General features: G+C 47.2%; 1 protein-coding gene across 3 annotated transcripts in view; it reads right to left on the bottom strand.

The window, feature by feature from the left end:
- PRKCI (protein kinase C iota) overlaps window positions 1-17,405 on the bottom strand; it is a 1,761,305-nt gene that overhangs the window by 140,326 nt on the left and 1,603,574 nt on the right. The gene's annotated exons all lie outside the window — the stretch shown is intronic.

The following is a 17,405-nucleotide window of genomic DNA, read 5'->3' as shown; positions in this document are numbered from 1 at the left end:
CCATTTTTAAAAAAAATGCAGACCGCATGCGGTAATATTGAAGTGTCGCGAGTGGCCCACCTCCAAACGCTCTGGTTATTTTCCCCAGGGTCGCAAATTTGCCATTTATGAACATATCACCAATTTTCATTTCCATATTAGGGTCCCAGGATTCTTGTATTGCGCTGTCATGCGTGGGGGTTATACCTGGGTAGTTCCAAAGAGGTATCTCGGGATTATATGGTGTTTCTATCTGCAATCTTCTATATATGGCTTCCCATGCTTTAACCGTTGTATTCACATGTGTCTTTGTAGTGTGTATCGAATATGACTGATTGAATGTTCGTGGGGTGTGTGGTATATTCCTCTATTAGTGCATGAGGTGTCTCCTGTGCAGTATCATACCAATGCTTTGCAAACTGTGCGTGGGCCACATGGTAGTAGAGATCAAAGTCAGGAGCCGCTATACCGCCCGTGGAGTATGACTCAGTCATCTTTTCCCAACTTATCCTGGCAGTTTTCCCATTCCAAAGGAACGTCACTACTATGGAACGGAGCTTGGCGAAGAAGGTTCTGCCCGGCCATATGGGAATATTGACGAACAGAGCAATTTGGGCAGAATTACCATTTTAAGGATCGCTACTATGCCATGTAGAGATATCGGCAAGCGCCCCCATATCTGAAGCTTTGTGGTGATGGACTGCAGAGTAGCCTCATGATTATTCAGGTACAGTGTGTTCCTATCCCTAGACACCAGGATCCCCAGATATCTGATATGTTGATCTGACCATTTAAGACCATGTAATGCTACAGGGCGATCAGTGGATGGCGTGAGTGGAAATATTTCAGACTTGGCTCTGTTAACCGTGTATCCCGAGTATTCAGCACAATTTTGTATTTCCGCCATTATGGGTGCTATATCTGTGTTAGGCTCACAAATATATAATAAGGTGTCGTTGGCATATAGTGAAATCAATTGGATGGATCCCTTTATATTTATGCCTTTACCAGTGTGTCTCAGTCTCACCGCAGCTGCCATAGGCTCTATAGCCAATGCAAACAACAGGGGCGAAAACGCACAGCCCTGCCTGGTGCCTCTACCCAATAAGAAGAGTTCAGAGATGGACCTATTGGTTAAAACTCAAGCTCCCGGCTCAGTGTATAATAGCTTAACATACCTGATGAAGTTCGGTCCAACCCCGAATTCCTCTAACACCTTTAGGAGATAGGACCAGGAGACTGAATCGAAAGCTTTCTCAGCATCTAAGGATATTGCGGCTGTGCTTCTCCTGGGGTCGGTCTGTGCCATTAGCCGAAGAGCCTACGGAGATTTAGGGCTGTGGATCTGGCGGGGATAAACCCATTTTGATCGGGGTGGACCAGGACGGGGACCGCCGGTAAAAGTCTATTGGCCATTACTTTTGCGAATATTTTGGCATCCGTGTTTATGAGTGGCAGGGGCCTGTAGGAAGACACATCTTGTGGTAGTCGTCTCGGCTTGGGGAGCACAGTGATCACCGCCTCCCTCATAGTTGGGGGCAGTATGTTGCATTCAAGGGATTCCTCCCACACTTGAAGGAGTATCGGGACAAGTTCTTCATGGAATTCTTTATAAAATTCTGCCCTTATCCCATCAGACCCTGGTGCCTTTACCGATGTTAATGTTTTGACAGCTTCCGTAACCTCTTCTGCCGATATCGGCTGATCTAGCGCTAAACGATCTGCCTCTGCGTGTTGGGGAAGGTTGAGAGCTGCAAGATAATTTTTAATGTCTGCAGGCGATTTATTATCTTGATTCGAGTATAGTTTGGTATAAAATTTGACAAATTCCTGGTTTATCTCCTCTTCCTTTAGGAGTACCTCCCCCCGTGTTGTATGTATACTAGTTATTTGGTGTGGTTTCTTATCGTATTGGAGAAGGTTAGAGAGTGTCCTGCCGGCCTTGTTGCCTTCTCCGTACCTATGTGCACGCATGGGGCAGCCATGTAATGTACTTCTCTAGCGGCCAGTTTATCGAATTCCTGTAAATGTGTATGTATATCCGCTAGTAGTTCCCTATTCTGCGTTTGGGTGTATCTTCCCTCCAGTACCTCCAGTTTACTTTCAATGTCCGCAAGTTCAGCGCGCACGTTCTTCAGCATGCCAACTGATTTGGACAGCAGTACCCCCTTGATCCAAACTTTAAATGATTCCCACACAGTGCAGTATTTGCTTACGGTGCCCACATTATTAGTGAAGTATTCTGCTATCTCAACATGTAGTGTTTCCACCACCCCGGGGTCGCCCAGCATTCCACTCGGCATTCTCCATCTTTTAACGGACAAGGGTTGTCTTGAATCTTCAGTTCTATCATCACTGGGGAGTGGTCAGAGAGCGTACGGGGCAAAATTTCACAATTCTGCAGCGCAGGGGACATGCTCGATGTAACAAACCAGTAGTCAATCCTGGACTCAGTCATGCACCGAGGAGAAATAAGTATCTCCTGTCTCTAGGGTGTATCATACGCCAGGCGTCTACCATTGACAGCTGTGAAAGAATGCTACTTAGGGTGGAGGCTGTTTTGCTAGGGGGCTCTATTAACCTTGGAGGACCTATCCAAGACAGGGTCAAGCGCCACATTGAAGTCCCCTCGCCATATCACATTTGACAACCCATAGGCAGTGATCAGTTGGTATATATTCACATAAAACGCAGGGTCATCTATGTTAGGCCCATATGTATTAATTAGAAGCATTTGCCGCCCAGCGAGCATGCCCATATGACCACATATCTACCTTGTTGGTTCACCTTATGTCCCTCCAGTCCAAACTCCAATTTCCGGATGAATAAGAGTAATTACCCCTCTGGCCTGAGTAGAATAGTACGTGTAGAAACACTGCGCTCCCCATCTGGGCATTATTTGTAAATTACTGTTCCCCATTGTGTGTGTCTCTTGCAGCATTAGTATCAGAGGGCCATGTCTAGTAACATAATTAGCAATTTTCTTGACCTTCACCTGGTTATTCAGACCCCTCACATTCCAGGTGAGCAGTTTTATTCTTATCCCGTCACCAGTGTTGTGTAATGACAAATCTTTCCAAATCCATGACCATTAGAGTTGTGCCGTATGTAGCATCCGGCCAGCGCTTTTCCAGTGCAGCCACTTTTTTTTTTAACATAAAACAAACTGTCAACCATAGTCAAACTGTAACCTGGGTCACTCTTCTCCAAGTGACCAGAACTTCTGTCTTCAGCGGACTCTTTTCCACCGAGGAGCAACCAACTCCCCCTCCCTCCCCTTGCACTCCCACCCTCATCATCAACCCCAACTCGACGATGTACCCAAAAGAACTCTTGGATCATTCCAGGGGTAGCCATGTTGCGTCACATGGCCGCCCGATCGTGTCCACATCTCCGTCAACCATATGGAGTGGAGCCGCCATAACCGGGGAACCGCTAGGACCGTAGCCCTAGTGGTGTAGCAGTGCAGGCAGCACTTTGCTTAAAAAAAAAAAAGTGCCTTAATCTTCTGGTCTGGGTCTGTTTTGAGCCGGTCTACCTCCACTGGGCGGGAGGGGTATGGAAGCCTCAATGTATTGCGCAGCCTCAGCTGGGGATTCGAAGAAACGTGCCCTGCCTGCGTGCTGACTCTTCATCTTGGCGGGGAACATTAGAGCGTATGGTTTTTGCCGTTCTCTTAAGAGTCTTTTAACTGGTTCATAGGATCTTCTACTTGCTTGAACACCGGCAGAAAAATCCGGGTATATGTGTATCCGGTTTCCATCATGTTGTAATGTACCAGCCTCTCTAGCCATGCGCAGGATTAAGTCTCTATCTCTGTCATTAAGTAGCCTGGCGATTATTGTGCGTGGCGGTGCCCCTGGTTTAGGGACTGGGGCCAGCGTGCGATGCGCCCTCTCAATCAGGAAATGTTCGGAAAATGCTTCCTGGACAAATATATCGTTTTAAGAAGCAGTTCGAATTGTTTTTCCATTTGGCCTTTTCCGAATGTTTCCGCAACGGACACCACCCGAATGTTGTTGCGTCTTGATCTGGATTCGAGGTCTTCACATTTATTTTGCATTTTGGACATGGCCTCTTTAAGTTGGGTGATATTATGACTATGGTGTGCAATCGCATCTTCGTTGGTACTTATTCTATGTTCTGCTTCAGTTACACGTGCACTCTCTTTGTCCACCCTGGCCTTTAGGGAGCCAATGGTGGATACTATGTCATCCAACTTCGTATTGACTGCCCGAAATCCGTCTTGCACAATTGTTGTTAATCTGTCTTCTTTATCGCCATTTTCCGGGTTCATAGCTTCATTGTTATTGGTGGATATATCTGCAACGGTAGATTGCGTTTGGCTGGCAGTGTATACGTCCATAGGGCCTTTCTTCTTGTTGCTGGGGGTCTTGGCCCCTTTATCCGACTTTTGGGTTACGCCCATGTCACTTGCCGCAGTATGCTGCGCTACAATATCTTTCCCCTGGCCGTAGCCCGTGTTCACCTTCTATGAATTCTAGCACATCGTTCTGTCTTGTCACAGGGCTTCTGGTGTATCTACTCCGATGGACTGTCTTTTCGCACTTATTACTTCACAACACGCTCAATAGTTTGGCTCTGAGGGGTGTCCGAGGGTTGCCAGTGTCCAGGTCAGCCGATTCGCCAGAGAGGGGTCTCTGCCTGCCTTGCCCTTATCTTCAGAGCCGTGAACAGCTCCTGTGTAGCCAATAGAGGACAGGGGTCGGGTGTGCAACTTGGGGAAGACCAGCACAGCCCGCACCACGATCATGGACCAGGTTATTGGGCTGCTACCTGGTTAAGCGGGAGCACCAACCTCCCGCCTTCACGCTGCCCGCCACACCAACCCCCAGCTCCCAGCATGTGCAGGCCGGGTGTGGGACTCAGGCCAAGTTTTAAATGTGGGCTCGGAGCCAGTCCCCGCCAAAGGGTGCACAAGTGCGTGGTGTTTCAGGCCTCAGGATTGTCAATCGGGTCGTGTGTGGTCACGGGCGCCGATTTCTGCCCGTATCACCTCCCCAACGTCTCGGAGGAGCGAGGACGGCGGGAGGCACGCACTGCTGGTGTCTCGGGGCGGGCGGGGCCGCACCACCCACTAGGGTCACAGCAAGCGCTGTTCCGCCGCAATTCGGGTAATTTATGTTTTCAAGCGGCGAACCGCTGGGTCTCCTTACCCGCGCTGGTGTCTTATTTCTCCTGCCTTGGATGATCCGTGGGCCGCTGTCAGCTCCACCCGATCCCAGTGTCTTACGTGGGACCGCTGCTCTACTGCCACACAGCGGGGCATCGCAGGGCAGGTGGGGTCTCTGAGGCTCCGCTTTAGCAGCGACAGGATATTAAAGGCGCCGTCTCTTCCTCACGGCCAGGGCGCCTTTCCGGACACTGCATACAGCCACAGGGCGTGGGCCGAATCCACAGGCCCCGCCCCCTCACGGCCCAGCGCACGATTGCGACCGCGGACTCCAGCTGCTTCTTCACGGAGCCCTTGGGCGGATCACACCTGCATGAGGGGTCGGCGAAACATCTGCCCCCCACAACTCTAGTATCTCTCACTGCAGCGTTTCAGGATTTACAGGACGGGTCTCTAGTGCGTCTGTACCTCGGTTTCAGGGTCTGACGGCAGCTCCAAAAAGGATCAATAATCACAGGATTTTGAGACGGGGCGGGAGCTCACAGATCAGGCAGCCATCTTAACAGTGCACAACAGCGCCCCCATGGGGAATGAATCTTGAATGGGACCTTAATTGCATTTTGTGATTGAACTGACAAACTTGTGTGGACTTATTATGATGACACAGTGATATGAGGATTTTATCGAGATGAGGATGAGACTGAAATTAAACCTTTAATGTACCCTATAAGTAATTGCCACAGGTATTGCTGTATTGTTGCATACCATGAGATGTAATATTTTATGCTAATAGGGAGAAGACTCTGTAGCGCCAATCAATATCCAAGATTAGATACTACAGTGATTATAACTGCTTTCTTCATTATGTCGCACCCCTATAAACACATTTTGAATCCATGCCCTATAGTCAGGCACACATACACAACATGCTGAATCTTCAACCAAGATGGGGCCAGGAATCGCCACACAGAGATTGAAACTAGCATTCTAAACACTATACAGCAACCGTCTGCATCGCAGCGCGTCGTTTGCTCTGCAGCGGTCAGTACGCTATGTTAGGCAGAAACCTGTGCAGTTCCCTCTGGGACCACTGCAAAAGATTTAAGAACACAGGTGTTGGCAGTAAACCCACTTGGTAGCAGTCTGTACCACACAGATTCACTGTGGTAGCTGTGGCTGAGCAGTCAGACTTCCCTCAAGAAGAGTTAGGCAGTATATAGAGGATACAGGATAGGTACAGAGGCACAGTAGTACAAGCAAACACTGACCAGAGCTAGGTGTAAAAGTATCTTCTTATTTATTTTAAAGGCACACTCATAAATTACACTAGCACAGAAAAAGATAAGTAAGTCAAAACACAGTCACTATTACTTATATGTACATCCCTAGTCATTTGTTGGACAAGTCTAAGTTAACACCACTTATTTCCAAACAGAGGTGAGCGCTTAACGTTAGATGGCACTCCAACAAGTTAGTTAAAAAGGGAGGGAAAAAGGCAGGAGTAATGAAAACAGCAAAATAAAACACTTTTCACATAAGGTTAGAAAGGCAGTTAATTGTGGAACAAGGAGAATTGGTTTGAGGCCCGCTTTAGGGAGAGCCAGGCGAAAATATGCCCAAGATCACACAATGTCACAAGTCTTTGTAGGTGAGTAGAAAAGGTTTTTTCTAAGTTTAGAAAAGTTTAGTTAGGGTGTCCCAGACTTACCCAGGTTCGAGATCCGAGGGCTAAATCTACCCCGTACAATCGGTGGCAAGGGAAGCCGGGCGGAACACAGTACCTTTAAAAGTGGAAAGGATCCTCCAGCGGCGGTAGTTGTTCCTGGTAGTGGGTGCAAGTCGCGGCGTCGTCCAGAGGAAGAGGTGATCTCGACGTGGAGGAAAGCTGAAGGTCGTTGCACTACCAGGGAAGAGACCAGCTGTGGAGTTTTCCGGTTACAAAGGATTTTACCCCTCTTTCGCGGTTGAGGTAAAAAGTGGTATCCCGGTTGCCGGGGTGCTTGGCACAGGCAAGGCGGCCACGAGATGTTTCGGGATGGCGAAAAGAAGGCAGAAACTGGTTGTCCCCACCAGTCAAGGGAAGAAGACTCTCCAGCGGGAGATCTCCTCTGTCGTCGGGAAAAAGTGGTGAGACGGTTCTGCAGGGCTCCACCGGTGGTGCCGTCTTGGCAGGTCGGCTCGGCTTCTCCCTCTTCGGCTTCTTAGGTCCTGTGGCGACTTCTGAAGAACCAGTCCCAAACTTGCTTTTATGCAGCAAACCCCCATTCATACAGCCTAGCTGTCACTCAAACATGCTAAGTGGTGAGCGGGGTGGCTCATCACTTGGGCCAATCACACCAGAGTGCGACATGAGTTGGCAAGGCAACTCAGTCCAGGGTGCCTAAACCCCCTCCCACACCCCCTGTGGTACCCAGACAGAATGGCACCACTTTGGAGGGCTTCTGTGCAGAAGCCCGCCAAAAGTGGAACAAAGGCTCGACTCGTGTTCAGGGTTACTGAAGTGAACCTAGACGCCATTTTGGCGGCGAGTTCTGGCAAAAAATCCCAACCGGTGAATTTATATTAAATAAATAAACCAGCGGTATCTTTAACATTGCACCAAAAAGTGGTGCATTAAAATCAATGGGAAATCCCATTGGGAAATATTCCGATGGAATATTTCTGTGGTATCCACTGCCACCAGCCAGAAACTCGGCGAGGGGGGACGGGACATTACCCCCTCGACAACAGACCCAGGGGCAATCTAATTGCCCCTACCAGTACTTCCACAGTATGATGGTTTGTACTGGTTAAGTTCCTAAGTTAAGACTAGTAAAGTCAATGGCGACTTCACAGACCCAGGGAGACAGTAGTCAGTCCCAGGGTGTGGAGTCTATGTTTGGGGGTCACTATGACACCCCTGTGTTACTGCACGGAGGGTGCTGTTTAACACACATTCAAAAACCAATGATAGCCTATGGGGAAAAAATACCCCATAGCCCATAAGCACATAGCAAGTCACAGAAACACTCTCAAGTCATGTCCAAGAGTGAGGGTAAAAGAGTCTCACTCTTGGCAGGAGAAAAAAATAAACCCCAAAAATCCAGCAAAGCTGCTGGGGGACTCACTAGGTTAGGAAATTCAGCCTAAACAGAGAATTCTCCCTAACACGCTACACGCAAGCGAAGCCCTGAGCAGTGTGAGCAGCGAATACAAGAACAAAGGTAAGCTGAAATACACTTGTACTTAGCCATCAGATATTAGCGATCTCCCAGCACGTTTGAATGCGTCTTGCATATATTTTTTATAGGATTGCTCCGATCCGAAAGAAAAGTTCCACTGACTTTGCGGCAGCAATGAAGTTTAAGTATATGTGATTACCTGCAGCTAGAAAACGGGGCTCTTCACGTAAACCACCAGCCAGGTAGGCCCAATACTCTCCTTTTTTAACTCTCACATAGATAGCCTAGTTAACGCTAAAACAAACTTTTTGATTACATCTCTGTAGGGGCCCCGCATTAGTGACAGTATTACTTGGACACTCATATCCTGCACGGGACTCAGCCACCCACATAGATCTAAGACGATTGTTGGGAAGTTCACAGAGCTTTTAAAACTATCCTTGATGCAAAAGCACAGTTCAACGACGGTGCGCAGGGGGCCCCAGCGCTTATGTTATGTTTAACACTTTGTCCCTCTGCCCACCGTAAATCCCAAATGAGGTTATAAGGCAGTCATTCTTGACTCCTTCATTTTTTCCTTATGGTAAACCCACGTCTCACAAGTTGGGATGCATAACCCTGAGCTGAATACCAACCACAATGTTAATCCAGTGCATATGTTTGGTATTATATAGCACATCCAGGTCTAATTTGTAGAGTAGTAACCTGGTATATTATATTTATGTTTTTCAGAAATACTGGAAAAATAATCCAATTCCTTACCTGAAGAAGGGCGAGACATGCCTGAAATGCATAGTTAGTAAATAGATAGGGCACTGCATCCTCTTTCCATTTGTAGAAATTACCAATTGGTCCCCATCAAGGTGACTGGATAAACACCTTGTCTGAACACAGTTTCTGACATATGAAGTTAATATGTATATGAAACGATATAACCATTGATTGAAAAATTTTGTGAAATCAATACAGCAATTGAAGATATGTATTTGAAACAAACTTGACTTTAGACTATGCACAAACATTTATTGAATGTGTGAGGATTATAAAAGTTTTGTTTTTGAAATGCAAAAATTCTGAATTGAGTAATTGAATTCTAAGGAAGATTGAGCAAAATCATATGATTGGCTTATAATTGTGCCCTAGTTTGTTCCTCGTGTCATCACGACGAACCACCCAGACTAGACAACCAAATGAACGAAAGCATGAGCTACAGTGTATTCTTGCATCAGCTAGAAATATGTAAAGTAGCATGTCCTGACAGAAATTGCTGACAATGAAGAAAGGAAGACTGGAGCATCTCTTGTATGGAAGCAGCACCCCTTGGAATGAAGCTATGCCCTTATCCAGTGACACAACTGCAGCAAGCCATGAGTATATAAACCCCTGCCTGGTGGGAGGAGAAAGTAACGGATGAGGCAGACCGAAGAAGACCGTTCAGGGAGCAGAGTTCTTTGCCCCATCCTCATTTCTGTAAAGAATAAACTGGTTATACTTGCAAGATAGACTCTTGGCCTTACTTCCCTAGAGGGGTGTAATTTGCTCTGGTGTAAGCGTAATTAGGGACACCCTTCTAATCAGGGCACACCCTTACAAAAGTTCGAAACCGTATATGATTTTAGAGACTACTTTCCCCTCATAAAATTAATCGCTGGTCTAATTGAAAAATCGCCCACATTTTTTGATTAATCAATACCATTAGGTTGGTTAGAACTGCCGCCTTCTGGATAAACACCTGGTGAACATTCCGAAACAACGGCTGGGACGAAAAAGAGAAAGTCCAGATAGACCATACTAGCAGTTGATTTGAGCATAATATTTTCAAACGACCATACTGCAGTCCCCAGTTTCTTGCTCCTCAACAGAGCCAAGATCTTAGTTTTGGACGGATTTATTGAGAGGCTATTGCTCTCTGCATACGCTCAAAAGGCTTGCAATAGTCTCCTCAATCCGACCCAAGATTTTTCAAAGAGCAGGAAATCATCTTCATATGTTATCCATAAAATCTTCAGGGCGCCCAGTTTTGGAATAATGAAAGCTGTAGTTGTCAGATGTTCATTAATATTGGATACATACAGATCAAAGAGGCAGGGGGCCAGAATACACAACACCCCTGCCTCATGCCTGCTTTGGACAACATTCTTTTAGACTGGGCACCCTCTCTGTCCGATCGAACTCTAATACTGGAGGTCTCCTACAGACCAATAAGTAGCTTCAGTAGACCATGCAGGAGTCCCCAAGAGCCTAATTTCCACCAAAGCCTTCAGCGGTCCACACTATCAAAGGCCGCAGAGGGATCCATTGAAGCCACAAAGGTGCAATTGGACAGATCTGAGCAAGCAATTTCTTAGATAGCTCTTAAAGCAAGCCCATTAAGATTGGCTGAGTGTTTTTCGAAAACCTGTTTTGAGTTTGTGAGTAGAAGAGGCCCCGTTTCCAGATGTTGAAGCAAGAGGTATGCAAAGATCTTTCTGTCTGCATCAATCAGAGATCGGGTGGTAGTTTTTAGGATCAGATCTTGCACCCCTCTTGAAAATAGGGACAACGTAGGCTGTATCCCAGGACTTCAGGAATATATCAAGAGTTACAATACTCCTAATAAGGATTTTTAAGGCATTTACCTAGTTAATTGGATCAGCCTTTAATGTGTTATTTGTAGGTCCATTGGGACCAGAGGCCCTGTAAATTCTGCTACCTTTTATCAACTACAAAAACTTTTCGACTTCAATACAGATAGGGCAGTGGATAGCCATTTTATTCTGAGGATACGGTTTTTATAAGATTCAAATCCTCCACACTTGGAGCGTACAGAACCTCTAAGAACTTCACCCATTCTGTTTTCTGCAACAGTATTCAACCGACTAATTACTAGAGAAGCATCTTGCCCATTCACTAGGGACCAGAATGCACGAACATCTTTATTAACAAGGAAATGGGGCACATTTTCAGCATCTCTCTGTATTATTGGTGCACATCTTGATTCGCAAACACTTTTATATCTTTCCTTCACTTTTTTGCATTTAATCAACTGTACTTCCCTTGGTTCATAAGAGATGTTATTTTCCCTAATCCACCTCATAGATCATTTTCCTGCAACTAAATAATCAAAGACATGTATGTGCAGTTTTCTTTTACTCCCAGATCTAACAGTAGAACAAGTTACTTACCCTTGGTAACATTCCTTCGACTGGATGTTCCTCCCATGTATTCCTCATCTTTGACATTTGTTGTCCAGCTTCAGCTGCTTTGTAAAAAAACGTCGGCAGAGGGTGTTGTGCATCGATGGCATCCAGTCGGTGTCCCTCGAAGGCCTCCGTCGAGGACGATATCATCGAAAGGTGTATATATAACACGCGCAGCGCAAGTTGGCCTCAATTCTGTTTTTCCCCTCCTCTTGTAGCAGAGATACCAGTAAAACACAGGAGTGACCGTACTCAACCTTGATCGAACAGAAGCTGTAATAGCACAGGTAATTATACTGTGGGGTAGGATGGGAGGCCGATGAGGAATACGTGGGAGGAACATCCAGTCGAAAGAACATTATCAGTGGTAAGTAACTTCTTCTTAGAATGGATTGTGTCCTCCCACGTATTCCTCATCTTTGTTAGACTCCCAAAGCAGTATTATGTTTTGGGGAGGGAGTAGAATTGAAATTAATACATTTTCATGAATAGAAAGAAGGACAGCTTTGCCAAAAGAAACATCCTGGCCAAGGGAGTAATCCAGGGAATAATGTTTAGTAAACTTGTGTATGGAAGACCACGTTGCCGCTTCACAAATTGATTTTATAGGTACACCCCCTGAAGGGCTGTAGATGTAGCCATGCCCCTGGACCCCAACCTTTAGGAGGGTCTTTACCTGCAAGCCTAACATTCTGGTATAGTGACAAAAATCCACCTAGGCAAGGTCTGTTTGGATGCAGCCTGACATAGCTTATTGTACTGTATATCCAATAAAAATTTGGTCATCAACTCTCAACGCAGACATTCTGGAGATGTAAAAGATTAACGCTATCTGAGAGTCCAACCTATGAAGCCTTTCCTCTTCCTTATCAGGAGGGGGAAGGAAGGAAGGAAGGAAGGTTTTCTGATTTAAATTAAAGTCTGAAATGATCTTGGGCAAAAAGAAGGGTTCGACCATTAAAACAACCCTGTCCTTGTAGAAGGTGGTAAAGGGTGGCTTGGATGAAAGTGCCTGCAACTCGCTCACTCTACGGGCTGATGTCAGGGCTACCAATAGGACCGTTTTAAAGGTTGATAACTTTAACGGACATGAGTGCATAGGTTCAAATGGAGCACACACGAGGAATTCTAAAATCAGATTAAGGTTCCAAACTGGAACCTGGAAAGGAGATGGAGGGAACACATGAGTGAGACCCTTTAGGAATTGAGTCACCAGTGGTATTTTGAAATAGGAGCATTCCTCTGACAAGCGTTTAAAGATGGATAGCGCTGCTAAGTAGCCTTTAATGGTACCGAGCCTAAGGCCCAAATTATCCAAGGATAGAAGAAAGGATAAAACAGGCAGAGCCATACATAGAAAAGGATCAACATTCCTTTCCCTGAACCAGTTGCAAAACATATTCCAACGGCACAAAGACTTTGTTGCTGGTCTTCTGGCCGAAAGCAACAACTCCATTACGTCATCTGGTAGGTCCCAATCCTTATATCCGAGCCTTTCAGAAACCAAGTGTGAAGGTTGAGAGCCTTGACCTCTGGATGGAGAACCAGAACTTCCTCTTGCGCTCTTGCGAGAGAAGGTCGTCCTCTCTTTGTGGAAGACGCATGGGAGGACAGATGGACATGTCCAGAAGGTCTGGGTACCACGTCGTCCTGGCCCAATCCGGAGCAATTAGGATCATGTGTTTCCCGAACCTTCTCAACCTACTGATTACTCGAGGAATGATGGGGACCGGAGGAAACACATACAGGAGCGGAAACTCCCAGTCCACTACGAACGCGTCTCCTAGAGCTCCTCTTGGAGGAAATTCTCTGGAGCAATATCTTTCGCACTTCCGGTTGACCCCGGTTGCAAACTGATCTACCGGAGGAGTTCCCCACGGGGTGAAGTTCTCTTGAAGGACTTCCTGAACTAGTTCCCACTCATGGGAGACACTACTCTGCCTGCTCAGAGCGTCCGCTGCCGTGTTCTCCACTCTGGCCAGGTAAACCGCCGATAGGGAGATTCCTTCTTGAATTGCCCAGTACCAGAGCTACATTGCCTCTCTGCACAGTGGTAGCGACCCTACACCTCCTCTTTTTTTGAGGTAATACATGGCCACTGTGTTGTCCGTAAATATCAGGACATTCTTTCCCCGTACAGAGAGCAGAAAAGCCTTCAGCGCAAATCTGATTGCCATCAGCTCCAAAAGATTGATGTGTAGTTTGGACTCAGATGGAGACCAACGACCGCTGATTGTCAGATCGTTGGCATGGGCTCCCCCACCCAGTTAGTGAGGCGCCTCACTACTGTAACTCCGGCCATGAGTGCCAAAAAGGTTCTCCCTTCAGAATATTTTCCTCGCGAGCCCACCACAAAAGATCCTGTGAGACTCTGGTTGGAATCTGAAGTCGGTCCGACATCTTTCCCGAGAACTCGGACCATTGTGTTCTTAGAGCCCATTGGAGGGATCTCATTCTCAGGCGATCCTCTGGCACCAGAAAAATGCAGGCTGCCATGAGGCTGAGCAACCTAGAAAAAAGGCCGGAAGATTGTGGGCATTCTGAAATTTGGTAGCCATCTGAAGAATGTCTTGAGCCCTCACCTCGGGTGGCAAGCTCTTTCCCAAAGATGTATTTAGCACAGCTCCGATGTATTTGAGCCTTTGGGAAGGTGTCATATGTAGCTTCTTGTAATTGAGGGAGAAGCCCAGTCTGTGAAGAGAGTGGCAGGTGACTTTGAGATGATCTAGCGCTTGTACGGGAGAACGCGCCCTGATCAGCCAATCGTCCAGTTAGGGGTAGACATGAATCCCCCCTCTCCTCGATTCACTGCCCCTACCGCCATCAGCTTGGTGAAAACCCTCGGGCGGAGGTCTGCCCGAATGGCAGAACTCTAAATTTATAATGAGAACTGCCAACTGCAGGTATTTTCTGTGCTTGAGATGGATTGGCGCATGACAATAAGCATCCTGAAGGTCCAATGACACCAATGACACCAACCAATCCTGGAGTTGGAGGGCCTGAAGGATCCGAGACCATCTTGAACTTGTCCTTCCTGAGGAACATGTTTAAGTATCTCAAGTCTAAGATCGGTCTCAGTCCTCCATCCTTTTTGGGGATCAAAACATATTGGGAGTACCATCCCTCGTTCCTCTCTGCTATAGGTACTGGTATAGGTACTGGTTCTGTAGCACCTTTCTCTAGCAGGGTTAAAATCCGAAATCCTCAAAGAGGGGTTCCCCATTGGATTGTTCTGAGGTCTTCTTATAAAAGGAAGGAAGGAACCGTGGGCTACGATTTCCAAAGACCAAGCATCCTGAAGAGGGAAGGCCAGAATATGCCTCCTGTCCTGGAAAACTCTCCAACAGGAAGAAGCAACAAAGACAATATGGCCACCGATCATACAAGCTCACACCAATCCCCACTGCTCTCCCAATGGACAACTACCACGAGAGACCCTCTTGCCAGACCCTACATCCTAGGAACCGTGCGAACACTACCCAAAGAGGACAAATCCGGAGACAGGTACATGGACAGAATCGACTAAGGTGCCGAGAAGCCATGTCTCAAGTCGTTGGAGCCACCACCACGACAGCTACGTCAGACACGAAGCACACGTGCCATCCGCACATTCGGGACACTCACATACCCAACTACATAAAGAACACATGCGTACAGTCCTATGAGTTAGAGGACAGTGACATGTACATACTCTGCATGTTTGTTATTTTTGCCATTAGCTTGCCGCAGGAACGCAAGAAGCGCATGTGTAAATGCTTGCAGCTGCTTACATGCAAATAACCCTATCGAATGGCAGGAGCACTCTAGGAACATGACACACATAATGCACTAACCTATGGATACTATGGAAGGCGCATACAGTAGAAGCCAGACCATGGTTTAGGAAATTCTAGTAGGCCATGATCATCTTAAAAAACCTGAAGCCACACAGAATGTAGCAGCAGGAACAAAGTCACTGCCAAGGTTGCAATGTTGCAAGTGACATTCCTCAACTTGAACCAAATTAACACGAGCTTCAAAGGCCCTTTCCCTGTAAAATACAGAATATTTCAGAGCTCTTGAGCTCACAAACGTGGTCTCTAAGCACGTGATCCGGCCGAGCTGATGAGGAGCCAAGATTTGGTGGCTGGAAAGAACAACTTGTTTCACGACCCAGACAACAGTTGCAACAAATTTGTACACTCTAGTTACAGTCCTGTGCTTGGAATGGAGCGCGTTCATGGCAATGATGGTCCACACATGGTTGTGATGCCGACACATAATTGCACCTCACAGACACATAGTTGCACCTGCACCGTGAACAGGTGCCTTGTGGGCTGGGAACTGAGCTTGTCCCAGACTTGGGGGGGCAGTAGCTCAACCAATCAAAATCCATGGTCCTAAGGGTGGGTAGTTAGGATCACCGACCAATCATGGGGTCCGCACAACATACCAATTATAGAGTAGCAATTTTCGGGGATAGTCCAAGCCTAACACCTGATGTGGCGTGGTCCAATGGACTCACTTCTATATGGGTACCTATAGGGGCACTACCACTGAACAACCTATTGTTAGAAAAGATTTCATAATTGTATGTAATTTTCCCTCCATGTGTCAACCCCCAAACTTTTTGCTGCTATTTAGACACCATTGACTGACTTTGCCAGAGAAGCACAGCCTTCAGCTGCACTACTCTGGGCTTTCGCTCACATTTTATGGGGAAACTGACATGCACTTAAGACCGTCAGTACTGGGAGTCTTTGTTTCCCTTAGTCCTTTTCTCATGTTGCAACTTTTGTGCAACATGTAACAAGTGTTCAATGTATCTTACCATACAGCACACTTGGGTCTATAGTCATTTCCAAAGGCCCTAGATACTCTTGCTGGACTTTTTATGAACTGTGCAGATGTGTCATGGACAGGACTGGTGGCAGCTATCCTTTCAATTTTTTTTAACCCTTTCCTGCCATGTTAACCGCGTTAGGCACAAATAGGTGGCCTGGCTCCAAAATGGCCATGCCACGAGGTTCTTTGTCCTGTCCTTTGGCCATCTTGCCCCTTCACCTTCCCCAGGTCGAGTCGACCCGGGCCAGTCCTTATTTGGTCATGCACTTTCCCGCGAATCCCAATGCTTTTGCGGCCTTCTGCATGCCTTGTGTGTGTGCCTCCAGGGTGTGGGCTGGGATGTCTGGTGCCAATAGACATCCTGGGTGCCAGAGAGTCTGGAGTGTCCTGAATGCCTGAGACCACCGTGGTCTGAGATTGGTCCACGTATGGAGTGTGTGGTTGTGAGCAGATCTCCCATTGGGTCCTAAACGTTTTGGCGCAAAGGGAACTTTGGATAAGAGGAGGCTGGAAACACCACTATGATGTCGATCTCCTGAATTCTCACTGAACAAAGGATAGGATCCAAATATCCTGCAAATTCGAAGCTGAGTCGAGGAACCGCTGGTGACCCGCTGGAAGGTTTGGCACCCTGAGCCCGCTGTCGTCCCGTGCGACCCATCTGCATCTGGTCGTCCTAGAAGGTCTGCAAATAGTGGGACTAACTATTCTCGGCACCTGCACCAAAACTTGCAAGTAAGCTTTCTCTGAAGTGTCCCTGGGCCAACCAGTGGGCTGACTAGCTTACGCAGACCTTTGCTCTGTCTCCACAGTCGTTTCGAGGAGGCCCTTGAAACTTGGTATACTGCTAGCTCTGTGTCCACGGGACCCTCACACCGAATTTCGTACACTTGGCATTCCCCGGTCTGAAGTGAGACTAGTGCGCCCGGAACGGAGTAAACGCGGTTACCGTGTTGCCCTGCTGTGCAACGTCCTTTGCAAGTACGCTGCATTTGTGACCCTCTTGCCCCTGAAGCCTGCTTCAGTGAACCTGGGGCGATTCATCTGCCTGGAGCGGAGAAGTCGCCACTGTCCCGTTTGGGAATCCTCGCTGGTTCTCAGGAACTAAAAAGGTGCTGAGACATCCTT

This window comes from Ambystoma mexicanum, chromosome 10 (assembly GCF_040938575.1).
Source record: "Ambystoma mexicanum isolate Mex_15411 chromosome 10, UKY_AmexF1_1, whole genome shotgun sequence".
In the NCBI taxonomy this organism is placed as follows: Eukaryota; Metazoa; Chordata; class Amphibia; order Caudata; family Ambystomatidae; genus Ambystoma; species Ambystoma mexicanum.
This window is presented reverse-complemented; position numbering and strand designations above follow the sequence as displayed.